Below are 15,331 nucleotides of genomic sequence, written 5' to 3'. Positions count from 1 at the left end.
AAGTGGTGCTCCAGTTGTTTTGGGATTGCACCCAAAGCACCAATTACTATTCGTACTACCCTTGCTTGCCTTTGCCACAGTCTTTGTATTTTATTTTTTATTTTATTTTTTTTAATTTTAATTACATTTATATCCCGCCCTTCTCCGAAGTCTCAGGGCGGCTTACAAGCTTAGCAATAGCCTTCATTCTATGTATATTTTCTTCTCCAGTTTTTTCATCTATTCTGCTGTCTCCAGGCACTGCCATGTCCACTATCCAGACTTTTTTGTCTTTCTTATCGACAATTGTTAAGTCCGGGGTATTATGTTACAGGTGCTTGTCTGTTTGAATTCTGAAGTCCCAGAGCAGTTTAACTTTATCATTTTCTATGAATTTCTCTATTTTATGATCCCACCAGTTCTTGCTTACAGACAAATGATATTTCTTGCAGATCTTCCAATGCACCATTGTTGCATTAGAAGGGAATTCATCAGATTTGTAGATGACACCAAGCTGGCAGGAATAGCCAACACTCCAGAAGATAGGCTTAAGATACAGAACGATCTTGACAGACTTGAACAATGGGCGCTATCTAACAAAATGAAATTCAATGGTGATTTGTTTAGGGTCTGCTTCATTTAGCAACCATTCACAATTACAGTGGTGATGAAAAATAACTTTATGGCCAGTCCTCACATTTATGACCTTTGCAAGGCTATAAAGCAAAGGAAAGTTGAAATAGGATCATAAGCACAATCATGATTTTACCTAACAACCATTTCACTTAACAGCAGAGTTGCCAGTCAAATTGTGGTTACTAAATGAGTGCTACCTATTTACCTCATCCCTTTTATAGGCAAACATAAGTTACATTTTTGCAGTATTCCTCACTAATAAATATGTAAGCACCATTGAAATCCTTGGTCCTTATTTTATCATGACAATATTCTTAGCTTTAAAAGTAGCTGGTGTAGAGTTGGAGGCAATTTTTAATTTAATAAAATAGAGTATGTTGCCAAAGATTACTATTTCTTCCTGCAACAAATAACGTAAGCTTTTTGGCTCTGATCTGATCTGTGAGGGTGACCTTTTTTCGAACCATGAAATCAAAGCCTCATGTCTCCTTGAAGCCTCCACCATGTGTTTGATCAAAATTATTCAGTACAAAGATTCAAGCTTTGAGTTGTTCGCAAACTCTAGCTAGAAATAATATGAATACTTTGCTGTAGGTTATCAAAGATGTTTTTTTCACCTACTCTGGGATGGGGATTCTTCATCTTTGTCCTTTTAGATCTCTTTGATTAAGCACTTATTCCTGAAGAGGGAGGGCTGAACATGCCCTTTGAGGGTCAGAAAGTAGAAAGGACCGGGACAACAAAATTTTATTTTACCGTGTTTCCCCAAAAATAAGACCAGGTCTTATATTATTTTTTGCTCCAAAAGAGGTAGTAGGGCTTATTTTTCCAGTTAGGGCTTATACAGTATTTGGGGGGGAAAAATGATACTAAATGCATCCGTCTAGCTCAGGGGTAGGCAACCTCGGCTCTTTTATGACTCATGGACTTCAACTCCCAGAATTCCTGAGTCAGCATAGCTGACTCAGGAATTCTGGGAGTTGAAGTCCATGAGTCATAAAAGAGCCGAGGTTGCCTACCCCTGGTCTAGCTGATGATCTTAACTGGGGCTTATTTTGAGGATAGGGCTTATATTATGAGCATCCTGAAAAATCATGCTAGGGCTTATTTTCCAGTTGGGTCTTATTTTCAGGGAAACACGGTAGTTGGATGTTTTCTTCATTTTCAGATGATTGACTATAGGTGCATATCTCAATTTTGTTGTGGGTTTTATCCTTGTTTCTATTTGTGTTTATCAAAAGTATTGTCTTGCTTTGTTTTGGTTTTAATTATTATTGTACAATTTCTCTTTCTTTTCCTTTGCTACTTTATGTCACCCAATAGAAGCACAGTGGCTCATTGGCTTAACAACACTAGAGGAGGTCTCAGCTCCAGCGGTTTGAGCCCAAGCGCTGTGAGGCAGGGTAGGCTCCTGTCTCTCGCTTCAGATTCTGTCCATCTAACTGTTCGAAAGCCTGTTCTATGCAAGTAGATAGATAGGTACCACTTGAGTGGGGAGACGAGTTGGTGCTCTGTGAAGGCAGTCAGATTCCTGATGGCTCTGAACATTCCCAATTGCAGTGCCCATTTGTGAGGCAGCCCTGGAAAGGGATGGGGCCTTGGGTGCTGTAGGAAGAGCCTCCTGTCTTTCTCTCTGGTGTGAAGCTAATTCTCCCTCCTGTGGCACACCTTGGGAAGTGTGCAAATGTGTCCTATAGCATGGCTGGTATCTTAGCAAAGCCAAATACTACATTGTGAGCTCCTGGCCACTGTAACAATGCCATATACTACTAATAATAATATCATTCCGAAACCTTTTGAAATTGGGACAAATTATGTGTAAAATTAGGCAATTATTTTTTTAAAAAAAATAATAACATGACTGATCACCTCTACTTAAGTGTTTCTCACCTCTATCACGTTAAAGTTTCAATTCAACAACTACATTTCCAGGAGAAACTGGGAGCAACTTGCCTTAGGATGAACATCCCACCTTACACAGAATTGCAACTGAAGTTTACTAACAGCTGTTATATTTGCCATTTCAGCATTTTAAGGTACTTTTATATCCAAATCTTGGGTGTCTGCAATATTCTCAGGAGTTTTCTCCAGTTATATCCATAAATGTACATTATGGTTCTATAGGAGTCAAGTAGAATCCTGCTTTAGACTTTCAATCCTTTCCTTAAGGGCCTTTTTGCAGACACTGAACACTTGGTGTTGACCTATAATTCCAATAGGATGAGGAAATGGGAGTGAAACACAAATATTTTTTCAAGATGAAAATCTGGACTTTCTCGCTTTGGAAGTTTTATATGGACATTAATTTCATTCCTTCTTTCTTGAAGTCTAGTGGCCAAGAATTGTTGTGTAGGGGTATCCGCAGGAGGAGCCAAAATAGTCAAGATGTGGCAGCAATTCATGCAATTAAAATCTACCTCTTTTTAATATGACAGTTTCCCCCACCTGCTTTGCAGATGTTGCATTTGAATCTCTAAAATATAGTTTATTCCAGGAGGGTTTTTTTTGCAAGCTCTCTTACATTTCTATCAAAGGTTTAGAGTCATGTATAATAATAATAAAAAAGCCCAAAACTTCAAAAGCAGTGTTAAGGTTCTTGCAAGAGAAAGACTGCTTAGTGAAAATTGGCAGCAGCAGCTATTTTGCAAAGGAGGAGATTGCAACAATTTTATTATTCAGGATTTACACATGACACAGACACACTCATGTGGATATGCCCCATTTCATTCATGCATTTGCTGGGATTAGTGAGCTGAGGCAAAAGATACAAAATACACTGGTAAAGCACAGGTATTATGACCATGGACATAAGTAACTCAGATGGACTGTCATGGACTCTCAGAGGCCTGAGATATTTAAAATTATTTAATGGAATAAATAAATTAATATTTATAGATAATAAATAATAGGTAAATAGAAGCATTTTTCAATGCATCATAAGCAAAGGCTTTAGTGAGCAGGGAGGTTATTGTGCTGGACAGTTTAGCTGTGGGAATGTCAAAGATAACTGGCATTATTTCATTCTTTGATAAAGTGACTAAACTAGTAGACCAGTGAAATTCTGTGGATGTAGTATATTTAGATTTCAATAAGGCATTTGATAAAGTAGACCACAATCTACTTCTTGGTAAGCTAGAAAAAGGTGGAATAGACAACATCACCACCAGATAGATCTGTAGTTGGATTGTCACTGCATTTTTTTTTTAGTTTTGCCAGCTTTGTTCATTTCTGTCTGCACAGTTTCCCCTGCTCTCTGCACTTGTGTTACTATCTTATCATGTAACCATAATGAATGTCACATGTCCAGGCATGTTATGGTTTTACTCTGTTTTGTCCTACTAAGTGCGCATGTCTAGAAAAAGTTTTCTCACTTTATTTATTTATTTATTTATTTATTTATTTATTTATTTATTTATTTATTTATTTATTTATTAAATTTTTATACCGCCCTTCTCCCGAAGGACTCAGGGCGGTGTACAGGGCAATAAATATCAAAATATAAATACAAAAGTTAAAAAAGAAGTTAAAAAGGATTAAATAATTATGCCCGATATAATACAATAATAAAACTGTGTTAAAACTAAATCCAACCCCTAACCCATCAGACCAGTCCAGATTGTTCAAATAAATAAGTTTTTAAATCGCGCCGGAAGGAGCGAAGGTCGGGGGCCATCCAGAGCTCAACCAGCAAGCGGTTCCATAGGTCTGGCGCGCCCACAGAGAACGCCCTCCCCCTGGGGGCCACCAATCAACATTCTCTGATCGGAGGCACCCTGAGGAGGCCCACTCTGTGGGAGCGCACTGGATGGAGGGAAGTTGATGCCGGCAGCAGGTGCTGCCATAAGTAATCCGGACCCATGCCATGTAGGGCTTTACAGGTTATTACCAGCACCTTGAATCTCACCCAGAGGGCAACTGGCAGCCAATGCAGCTCGCGGAGCAGAGGTGTAACATGGGAGTATCGGGAGACCCCCAACACAACTCGCACAACTCATCTGTCTGATGAGAGATGTAGTCAGCTAGGAGCTTTTCTTTTGCTTTCCAAGTAAAGTTTTATATACAGTAGAATATGCCTCGGATTTCTTTCTTTGATGTTCACCATGCATCAAATGAACCACGGTTCGTCGCCCTCTGATAGGGAAGTATTAATTTCCCTGACATTTGGTAGCAGAGGATGGTTTGTTTTTATTGCTACTGATAAGCATATAGCTAGTTAGTCCGGCACTGAGGAGGCTGTGAGTAATTGCTGCAAAATGCCAAAGAAAAAGAAGAAAAAGGCCCGTTATCAGCCTGCTGCAGAGGAGACAGTTACTTCACCGGGACATCTCCCTTCAAGTTTACAGACTCCGCTGGCATCCACTACACTTCTTGGAGAAGCAGCCTCTGAGTCAAGGTCAGTTTCACCATTTTCTGATATTACAAGCCCTCCAGAAATAATTTATACTCATGGAGCACAGGCTATTTTTGGTGCTAGACCAAAAGGCTCATTAGAAAAGGGAGTGAGTCAGTATACTCCCAGCCCTGAACAAACTGTGCAGGAGAAGGTTTTGCAAAGTTATTATGAACAAATTGAGGCTTTTGACAGAGAGTTACATCAGGCAAAGGCATATGCATCCATGATTAAAAAGCAGGGGAGAGACTCTGCTGGCATACACATTCCAGAGGTAGCCATATTGCCTTCTTCTCCAAAGCCAAAGCCACTCCCACAAGGTTCAGCCATATTGCAAACCATACTCACTGAGTAGTCCTCAATCGTACTACATCCACACAGAGAGAAGTAAGCAGTGGGGTACCACAAGGTTCCATCTTAGGCCCAGTACTCTTCAATATCTTCATCAATGACTTAGATGAGAGAATTGAAGGGGAACTCATCAAATTTGCAGATGACACCAAACTGACAGGAGTAACCAACACCCCAGAAGACAAACTCAGGATCCAAAAAGATCTTGACAAACTTGAACAATGGGCCCTAGCAAACAAAATGAGTTTCACTGTGGAGAAAAGCAAAGTTTTATATTTAGGCAGGAAAAATCAAAGGAACAAGTACAGATTGGGTGAGACCTGACTCAAAAACAGTAACTGTGAGAGGGACTTTGGAGTCCTAGTGGATGATAACCTGACTATGGGCCAGCAGTGTGCAACAGGAACTAAAACAGCTAATACAATCCTGGGTTGTATATACAGAGGCATAGAATCATGATCACACAAAGTATTAGTACTGTTTTATAAAACCCTAGTAAGACCACACCTAGAATACTGCATCCAGTTTTGTTCACCATATCACAAAAAAGATGTTGAGAGTTTGGAAAAAAAAATTCAGAGAAGAGCAACTAAGATGATCAATGGCCTGGAGACTAAAACATATGAAGAATGGCTGTGGGACTTGGGTTTGGCCAGTTTAAAGAAAAGAAGAAACAGGGGAGACATGATAGCAGTATTCCAGTATTTGAGGGGCTGCCACAAAGAAGAGGGGGTCATATTATTCACCAAAGCACCAGAGGGAAGGACAAGAAACAATGTCTGGAAACTGACCAGAGAGAGGAGCAACCTGGAATTAAGGAGAAATTTCCTGACCGTTAGGACAATTAACCAGTGGAACAGCTTGCCTCCAGAAATCATGGGCGCTCCATCACTGGAGATTTTTAAGAAGAGACTAGACAGTCACTTGTCTGAGATGGTATAGGTTCTCCTGCTTGAGCAGGGGGCTGGACTAGAAGACCTCTAAGGTCCCTTCCTATTCTATTCTATTCTATTCTATTCTATTCTATTCTATTCTATTCTATTCTATTCTATTCTATTCTATTCTATTCTATTCTATTCTATTCTATTCTATTCTATTCTATTCTATTCTATTCTCACTGCTGAACCAGGAAGCAAAGAATCTCCATGGGCCACTCTATTTCTAAGTTGTTGTTTTTTCTTTTCTTATTTATTATATTTGTTTGCTGCACATTCACCACCCTCCTCCTTTGGCACTTGATGGCTGAAAGTAATTCTTCCTCAGTATCTGACACTAGGTAACTCTTTGTTCTCTGCTATAGGCCTTCCCTTGCTGTAAGGATGGAAGACCTTAGCGCGATGACTGAAACCTAATCTGCATGAAGAAGAAATGTCCTTTTGAAAATAAGAAAGAGAAAGAGAGTATTTGGGGGATGAATATCATGTTGCTTAAAGGATCATAGTAGATCATGTTAACCAAACTGCAAAGCAATACTGATCCACTGGTGCCTTCCGCAATGAAACGGTCCCATGCCAAATAAATAAATAAATAAATAAATAAATAAATGAATGAATGAATGAATGAATGAATAAATGAATAAATAAATAAATAAATAAATAAATAAATAAATAAATAAATAAATAAATAAATAAATAAATGGAGTCATTCTGTTTTTGTCCTGACTGCAAGGTCAAAGAGCATTGACATGTTCTGGGTCTCCTAAATAAAACCATGTTACCCATGGACCTTTGTTGTGTACCTGCTCCTTGGAGTAGCTTCTATCCCACCTAAGACCTTTGGAGGTTCCTTGAAGATCTGTCTGTTCCCAAAGGCACAGAAGCCAGGATGATGAGTAAGCTTCCCTCCATGAGGCACTTTTATTGCAGGGACTGCTTGTTTTTCCTACGTTGGTGTTTGTAAACCTTTTGTAAGCCACCCAGAGTCACTTAGTGGTTGGGCAGCCTTAGAACTTGAAGAAATAAATTAACACAGAGATCTCCAGGCAGTGTGTTACATGCTGGTGAGTCTTATCCACCTTGGCACCCTCAGTTTTCCCCATCTCTAGTACTTGAAGGACAGATTTCTGAAGAAGGGAGCCCTCTAGAGGCTGCTTCTGGGATTTTGTACTCTGCTTATCCTCAGGGGAGACAATGTGTAAAAAAAACAAAAAAAAACCCAAAACCTTTTTTTTAAAAAAATACTTTCTTAAGGAAATGCAACTTCTGACAAAAAGTAGTTTACATCCACAAAACATTTTGGCATGTCCCGATTAATTACTGTCCAACAGAACACTGCACGTTTCTGTCCAGAATGGTTTGGCACTAAGCACTGTAAAAAAAAAAAGTTTGGATGCAGAATATCCAAATATATGCCACAACCTTTTCAATCTCAGTTAAGAAGAATCCCAGGAATATGCCAACCATAAGGCTGTGCAGTTGGTTCTAAACTAATTTGCTTATGTAAAACAATGACAAGTTGACTTATATTCAGCTTTCTCATATTAGCACAGCAGAATTAAAAGCCAAAGGAAAATAATATGGAAAACAACTTGCATTTGCTTAGCCAATTCTACACAGCTGTTGCTGGATTGTGGGGAAAAATGCTTGGAACATGCCAAAAAAGAGGCGATGAATAAGATGAAGGAAAGAGAACATATTGGCATTAAATGTGTTCCTTCCACTTGAAAAGACCGGTGAAGCTCTTTGTAGAAAAAGAATTTATTTGTATTGTTTTATTAACTAAAATTGGACTATATGGATTTTATGTTTGAAAATATTACGTGTGGTTTCAGCTGGTTTCAGGAGTAGCTGAATGCATTGCTGATGACTGTTTATTCAAGACCTGTTTCATTCACTTTTTGAAGATATGAATTCTGTGCAATTCTTGACTGATCTATAAACCTAAGCAGCCTTGATTCCACTTTGTTCAGAGCCATAGACTAGAGACTTTTCAAACAAACAGACTAATTATCCTGGAAGTAAACTATGATATGCCGCTTTTATATATTGCCAGACAATGACATATAAGGCACTAGAAGTCAAACTTTTGAAACCTTTTTCATCACAATCATCATTGTCATTGTCATCATCGTTCTCATCATCATCATCATCATCTCAGATGTGATTTTGGCTCTGTATGTAATTGGGCTAGAGAAATCTGCTCTGGAAATCTTCCATTCTGTCACTGCGTATGCAACATTAAAAATGTCTCCTGGAATTTCCCATGAGAAAAAGCCTCAATCTTTCCCAAATATACACGCATAAGCAATAAATCATATATCCAAGATTGTTTCATGGTTTAACTCTGATAAATCACCTCAGGAGTTCAGTGATAAATGTCCTTGAACTTACTGTTAAAACAGAGCATAAACAACTGTGCTTCCTTCAAGCGGCTAATGGGCCTACAGTTTTTAAGCTGCTAGGGAACACCATGGGGTATTATCCTATTGGGACCATTGATGAGAACATCCAGAGTGTTTCTATGTTTTTCTTGGGAAACAATTTATCAAACTCTAGCCAAATGCAGTCCCAAAAAGATTATGGAGCTTTTGGAGGAGAACATGTGCACGGACTGTAGTTTCGTAGTACAGTACTTTCATTTCGTGTCTAAAATCCCAGGTTCAGTCTTTGCCATTCTAGAGGGAGTACGTAACGTCTTTCCTGACATTTTGCAGTGTCGCTGTCAGTAACTGTTTGTTGATAGCTGTGCCACAGAAAAGCTAGGAGCCGAAAGTCTGTGAGAGAGTTCAAAGTTGCCTTAGTAGATACGTTAATGTGGATTAGAGACAAGATGTTTCGACCCCACAAATGAACAGCTAAGAAGACTACATGGAATAGGGACATACAACAGAAAGCTGTACAACAAAAGGCTCCACACAATTAATTAAATACATGCAGGGCTTTTTTTGTCATAGAACGCTCAGAACGGAGTTCCGGCACCTTTTTTGGATAGAACCTTGTAGGGTAGGCAAAGCGGGTTGCATGAGATGTGTGAGTTCCGGCACCTTTTTCTTTTACAAAAAAAGCACTGAATACATGTAACATAGGTTTCCTCCATCATTTTAGCTTTTTAATCATGCTAAAAATCAATTTTCAGTTTCATCCTAGGCTCTCTTTCTTTGTTCTGGTCTTGCAACCTTGGAACAGCACTCAAAGACTGAGTTCTTGGTGGTCTCTGAACTTGGTTATTTTCTTGCAGAGGTTACATTACCCAAACTAAGTAACACCATCAGTGTTAGTAAGGAATGTGGTTTGCTCTGATTTTATAGTCTAGTGGCCTACCCTACCAGTATTGGTGTTTCTTTGGTTGAGCTGTTTGCTGTTAGCTTGTTTGGCAGTTCCTTAATTGGTGTGCTGCAAACCTCTTGATTGTTGGTCTGAAGTTAATCTTGGTGTCGATATATACTCATTTGGATGTTGATTGCTGATGGGGAGGTGTTTTGGTCTTTTGAAATATTTACAAGAAAACAACCAAGCTAAGAACCCCTCATTTCAACCATGAGCTGCAACTATTCTTCTTTATAGGTACTGAGTGTAGTCCTTTACTTCCACCATTCTGAACATTTGAAGCTGGAGTATAAATAATCTCCTGGAGTGTAAACAAATCATAGCCTGGGCATAAAAGACTTCTCTGAAAGCATAAAGAATCTCCAGAATCAATCACCCACCATCTTAAGATAAGGCCAGGAGAATCTCCCAACACTTTGTGGCTCAGATAGATACATGATACAGGATACAGGATACAGGATACAGGATACAGGATACAGGATACACGATACACGATACATGATACATGATACATGATACATGATACATGATACATAAAATAAACCAAATGAGGAATGGCAGAGATGCTTCTTTGGTGCTACTGAGACAGGATTTTTTGGGGGGGGCAGGAGGGGGGCGAAGAAGAAGTAACTTTTTGACTTCAATCAACAGAGTTTAGGCTTGAGCTAGGCAAAACCTTTCAGCCTTGACTAACATCTTGCCAAGTTTCAAGATGTGAAACTCCTTAAAAGGGGAAAAAATGAAAACACATATTCCATTCACATGTGTTTTAAAAGAGAATCTTGGATCGCTTCAAAGAAAGTGTTCTTACATTTTTATTCTACTTTTCTGGAGCAACACCTTTCCAAGTGACTCAGGCTATAAATCTGAGAGATTGGGGTTTTTTTGCCCCATTATGCCCAGCTTTCAGAAGAAGTGGGGGAAACATCTCTTCATAAATCTAAAGAAATCCAACACTTCACCTGCTTTGGGTCATGTTGCTCATTGTACTCAGAGTGCATTTATCTGGCTAGGAAGAGAAAAGGGCCAAGAACAAAGGAAGAAATGAAGGCTGAATATGCTGGCCTCAGTCCCATACGGCTCAAGCTTCTCCATTTCATTGCTGTCAGCTCCTTTGTTTCACCCTTCCCTTCCCTCCATCCCACACTTGAGGTAAAGTATCCAGCTAGCAGAGGCATCCTGATTAATTTCACCACTTCACTGATTTCCTAACAATGTGTTTTGTCAGGGGAGCTGAGCTGAATTTCAAATCAGATTGGTCTGGAATTTGCTGATCTGTCTGCTGCAGGACAGATGATTATATACCACCCTAATGAATTTCTGGCTTCCCATCACCTCGGGAGCCTCTTAGAGGAACCATTTTGCCTTCATCTGGTATCTGTAATTTTTGAAATATGATCTATCACAGCCCTGGGGCTCAATTTAGCCCTGAGCACATGCTGCTGTGGCCAGAGCTGGATGGGAAAAATTCTGTTGGTTGGGCCGCAGTTGTGTTACAGTAATCAGCAGTCTGGAGAGGCCAAGGTGTTCAGGACTGGCTCCAGATCATTGATCCCCCTTTCAAACTAGAAGGATTGCCTATTATCCAGCAAAGGCAGCACATATTTATTTATTCATTTATGCAGTGGCTCATGCAAGGCCAAGCTGCTAAATGGTGAATGTTAGCTTCAGACGTCTGATTCAGTGGCTTCAAATCAAAGACTTCAAGACTGTGGCCCAAAGTATTGGGAGGAACACTGATTAGATCAAGGGTTCTCCAACAGTGGGGGTTCATAACAATGTACAAGGAGGGGGAATCATCATCATCATCATCATCATCCCTTCAAGCAGAGTTTGAACACTGTGAAAATTCATTCCTGGCTTTATTCTGCCTGGGCAAGTCTGAGAACTGTCGCACTTTATAGACTAAATCGTATTTATTTTTGTACACCCCTTACCCCAATGAAATCCTTAGTTCACACTAACCTATCAAGGAAGAAGGAGGGCAGGGGGGGGGTTTAGCATAAAGCTCTGCATTAGATTCAAGTTGGATTCTTGTGAGGGTCAATATCTAATGGTTAAAACACTGCCTAGCTTCCTGGCTGATCAGTAACTCAAAACAAAGAAGCATTTCAGGATGAGCTAAATGCTAAAGCAGAGGTATGCCAAAACAAATAAGCAGGATATATCAGCCCCAATTTTCCCAGGTCCTTGTAACAGAGTTCCAACCAATCAGGATACAGTTCACAGAAGCACTTCTTAATGTGGTGATCTGCCCCCAAGGATAATTTTTCAATAAGTTACCCATGATAAGGGAAAACCCTGGAGGCACTTCCGGCTTCTGAGATGTCATTGTCCTTTTCTTGGTAGTTGCATGCATATGCTGCCAATTCAGACATTTCAGGTCAAGTGTGGGAATGTTTAAGCTAGGAACCAATTTGCTTGATCACATTCCTAATTAGGCTGCAGGATTGGCTTCCTAATTGAGCAGCAGAATGATTCCTTTCTCCCCTTCAACCTCCATATGTCAGAAATATTGATTTATAGAAATAAGGTCAAAACAATGATTGTTTATTTCTGTTTCCTTCCTATGTATGCATGTAAACTCTCTCACACACACACGTTCATAAATACAAATACACACTCGACATAGACATAGACATGAAACATATACAAATATACATGCCTATGCAATGCCTCTGTTCTTGTTAATTTTATATACAATATCTGGAATGTTGAGTTTTTAATATATGATCGTGATTTCCGTGGGGCGGGGGAAGCAGACTCTTTCTTTGTTGGGTCTATTATTTTAAACATCCTTCCTTACTGCAAGCTGTTTGTGGAATACAGTTTCTTCTATATTTTTATGGTGATGCTTTTACTCAGAAATAGAAGCTGCTCAGATGAAACCTCTTATACTGTATTATTCCCAGACTATGGATTGCTTTCCCCCCAGGAATTGCTTTGGACCTCTATTTTTTTCCACTCTCAAAAAAGGAATTAAGAGTTTCTTCAGCCAGGCCTTTTCCATTATGCTAAGAAGAAATTTAACTGTTCTTACTGATTTTAAACTTGTGTATATTTTATCTTAAGCTTCTGAATAGCCTCAGGCAGAAATGTGGGCTAGGAATTGAACTGATCAAACAATCAACATCCAAACCCCAAAATGAAATAATTTATTCAATTTCAGTCTTGCTTTTTTGTTCACCTGAAGGTTTAAGAATGTCTTTGCATAAAACCAAGAGACACAAGAGGTTTAATGCAATCTTTTGGCAATGTTTAGTCTGCATTTGACAGAATAGAATAACAAAATAACAGAATTGGAAAAGACCTCAACAGAATAATAGAATAACAGATTTGGAAGGGACCTTTGAGGTCTTCTAGTCCAACACCTTATATTAGCCGTCCCCAACCTTTGTGGCTTAGCAGCCTGGCTGGCGGGGAGAGAGGAAAACTGGGCCATATGAGTGGTGGACAGGCATGCATGTGCACACACGCAGCTCAGCTCGTGAGAGTAGCAGGCCAGCATGCATGGACACGCACACACAGTTCAACGTGAGCTACCCAAATGTGCACATGCGTGCCAGCCCACCACTCACGTGAGTTGAGCTGTACAGGTGCACGCTTGCAGAGTCTGCTTGCAAATAGGCCATGGCCCGGGGGTTGGGGACCCCTGCCCTACAGCATTTCAGACAAATGGTTGTCCAATCTCTTCTTAAAAACCACCACTGTTGGAGCACCCACAACTTCTGGAGGCAAGCTGTTCCACTGGTTAACTATTCTAACAGTCAAGGAATTTCTCCTTAGTTCTAGGTTAGTTCTCTCCTTGATTAGTTTCCATCCGTTGCTTCTTGTCCTCCTTTGTGGGCCAGCTTCAAAAGCATTTGGCAGCTTGTGACCTACTAAACAGCTGGAGAAATGCATTTTGTTTTCTCCTTAGATTTTTTTGTGGCTGCTGAAACAGCTCTTCTTGCTTTTTTTAAAAAAGAAAAGAAAAGAAAGAAATGACCTTTTTTAAGTAAAGGAAAACAAATCCTCATTTTGATGACACCATCTGCCCTGGTTTCTTAAGACTCAGTGCAATAACTTCACTGAGGCCACTCTAGAGGAAGTGACTGAAGACTGTGCATTTTCCCATTCCATGATCTATTCTAGGACATTATCCTGAGCCTCCCTCTTCTCATTTATAGCAATGCACCCATGTAAAACTGTTATACAAAGAAACTCCATTTCTTCCATAAAAGAAAGACTCCCTAATCTGCCTTTAAATTATTTAAGACAAATCTTTAAATTGGACTCAGAAGTGAGTTGAAAAAGTAAACCTGACTGTATGGGATAATATTATTGTCCTTGGCTACTTAAAGGAGTCTCCAGATACTTGTTCAGAAGTTCATACTCACTCTTTACACTGAATTAATAAATAAAATGGAAAGGCAGAATTGCCCGTTGTCTACTACACCTATGGATGAAATGTTAATTCAAACTTGTAGATGGTTGAGGCTAGGGAATACATTTTTTTCTTATTTAATGCATATTTCCTAAATTTATATCCAAATTAGTACAGAATTTTAATCCCAGATCCACAATTCCTTGAATTACAAGGTGAATCTGGATAATAAAAATGTCTTAAAATTAGTACATTGTGTAAAAAACAAAAATGCCCAACAATAAAAATGTACGTAAGAGGAAACATGCATACTGAAATAGGTATCATGAGGAAGAGAGTACATTTAAAAATATGTACATTGGGAAAAATGGGCAGGAATATGCATAGAGATTTTTGTCTTATTTTTTAAAAAAAGAAATCACCAATAAACATATTAAGAAGTTGAATTTCAAGTAAAATATAAAACTCCAGCTTGTTGTGAAAGTCATGAAGCAGAACTGCGATAATATGAGCTGAGAGATATGGCTGAAAATCTTGGTTAAATTCTCTTGTGAGTATAACTGCTGTTTTCCTATTAGATTCTCAGTTTACTTTAGAATTTCCTCACAATTTCTTTGAATTATGTTTTTCAATAAATAATCATCATTCCTCAACCTCAGGGACAATGAGATTGGCTGGTAGAAATTATGACAAATGCCACATTCTGCAATACGCTTAGAGATGCAGACGTTTAAAGTATTACCTTCTCTCTTTTTCTCCACTGAGTTTCACATTTTGCTGGTTATACTCTCACCTTCCTCAAAAGAAAAAGGAAAAGGAAAGGAAAGGCAATAGAAGGAAAGGAAAGGAAAGGAAAGGAAAGGAAAGGAAAGGAAAGGAAAGGAAAGGAAAGGAAAGGAAAGGAAAGGAAAGGAAAGGAAAGGAAAGGAAAGGAAAGGAAAGTTAAAGGGATAACACTGTATGCTTCATTAATCAACAATTACTTTGGTCTCAATTTAAAACATATCAATTCTTCAAGTACCCCCCAGGATGTAATAAAAACTAATAACTGCTATTGTTAGTGAATTTTGTGGGAAGCTAGGCACATTTCACCCTTCACCAAGTTTTCAGTATTATAAACAAAAATTGTGCAGGCAAACCAAGAAAAACAATAAACCAGAGTATGATGAGATGTGTATTACTTTACTGGGGATCACAGCAGTCAGTATTTGGAGTTGAGATGAGGGATTTAAAATACAACAGATTAAGGAAATACCACAAGATTAAGAACCAAACTCAGACTTGAATGCCAAACTGTAATGAGTTTATTCAGCCATAAGCCTTCCTTCCTAGCAAGGCCCCTGT

Source organism: Vipera ursinii, assembly GCF_947247035.1.
Source record: "Vipera ursinii genome assembly, chromosome: 2".
Classification (NCBI taxonomy): Eukaryota; Metazoa; Chordata; class Lepidosauria; order Squamata; family Viperidae; genus Vipera; species Vipera ursinii.
The sequence above is the reverse complement of the archived record's forward strand: the minus strand, read 5'-3'. Positions refer to the sequence as shown.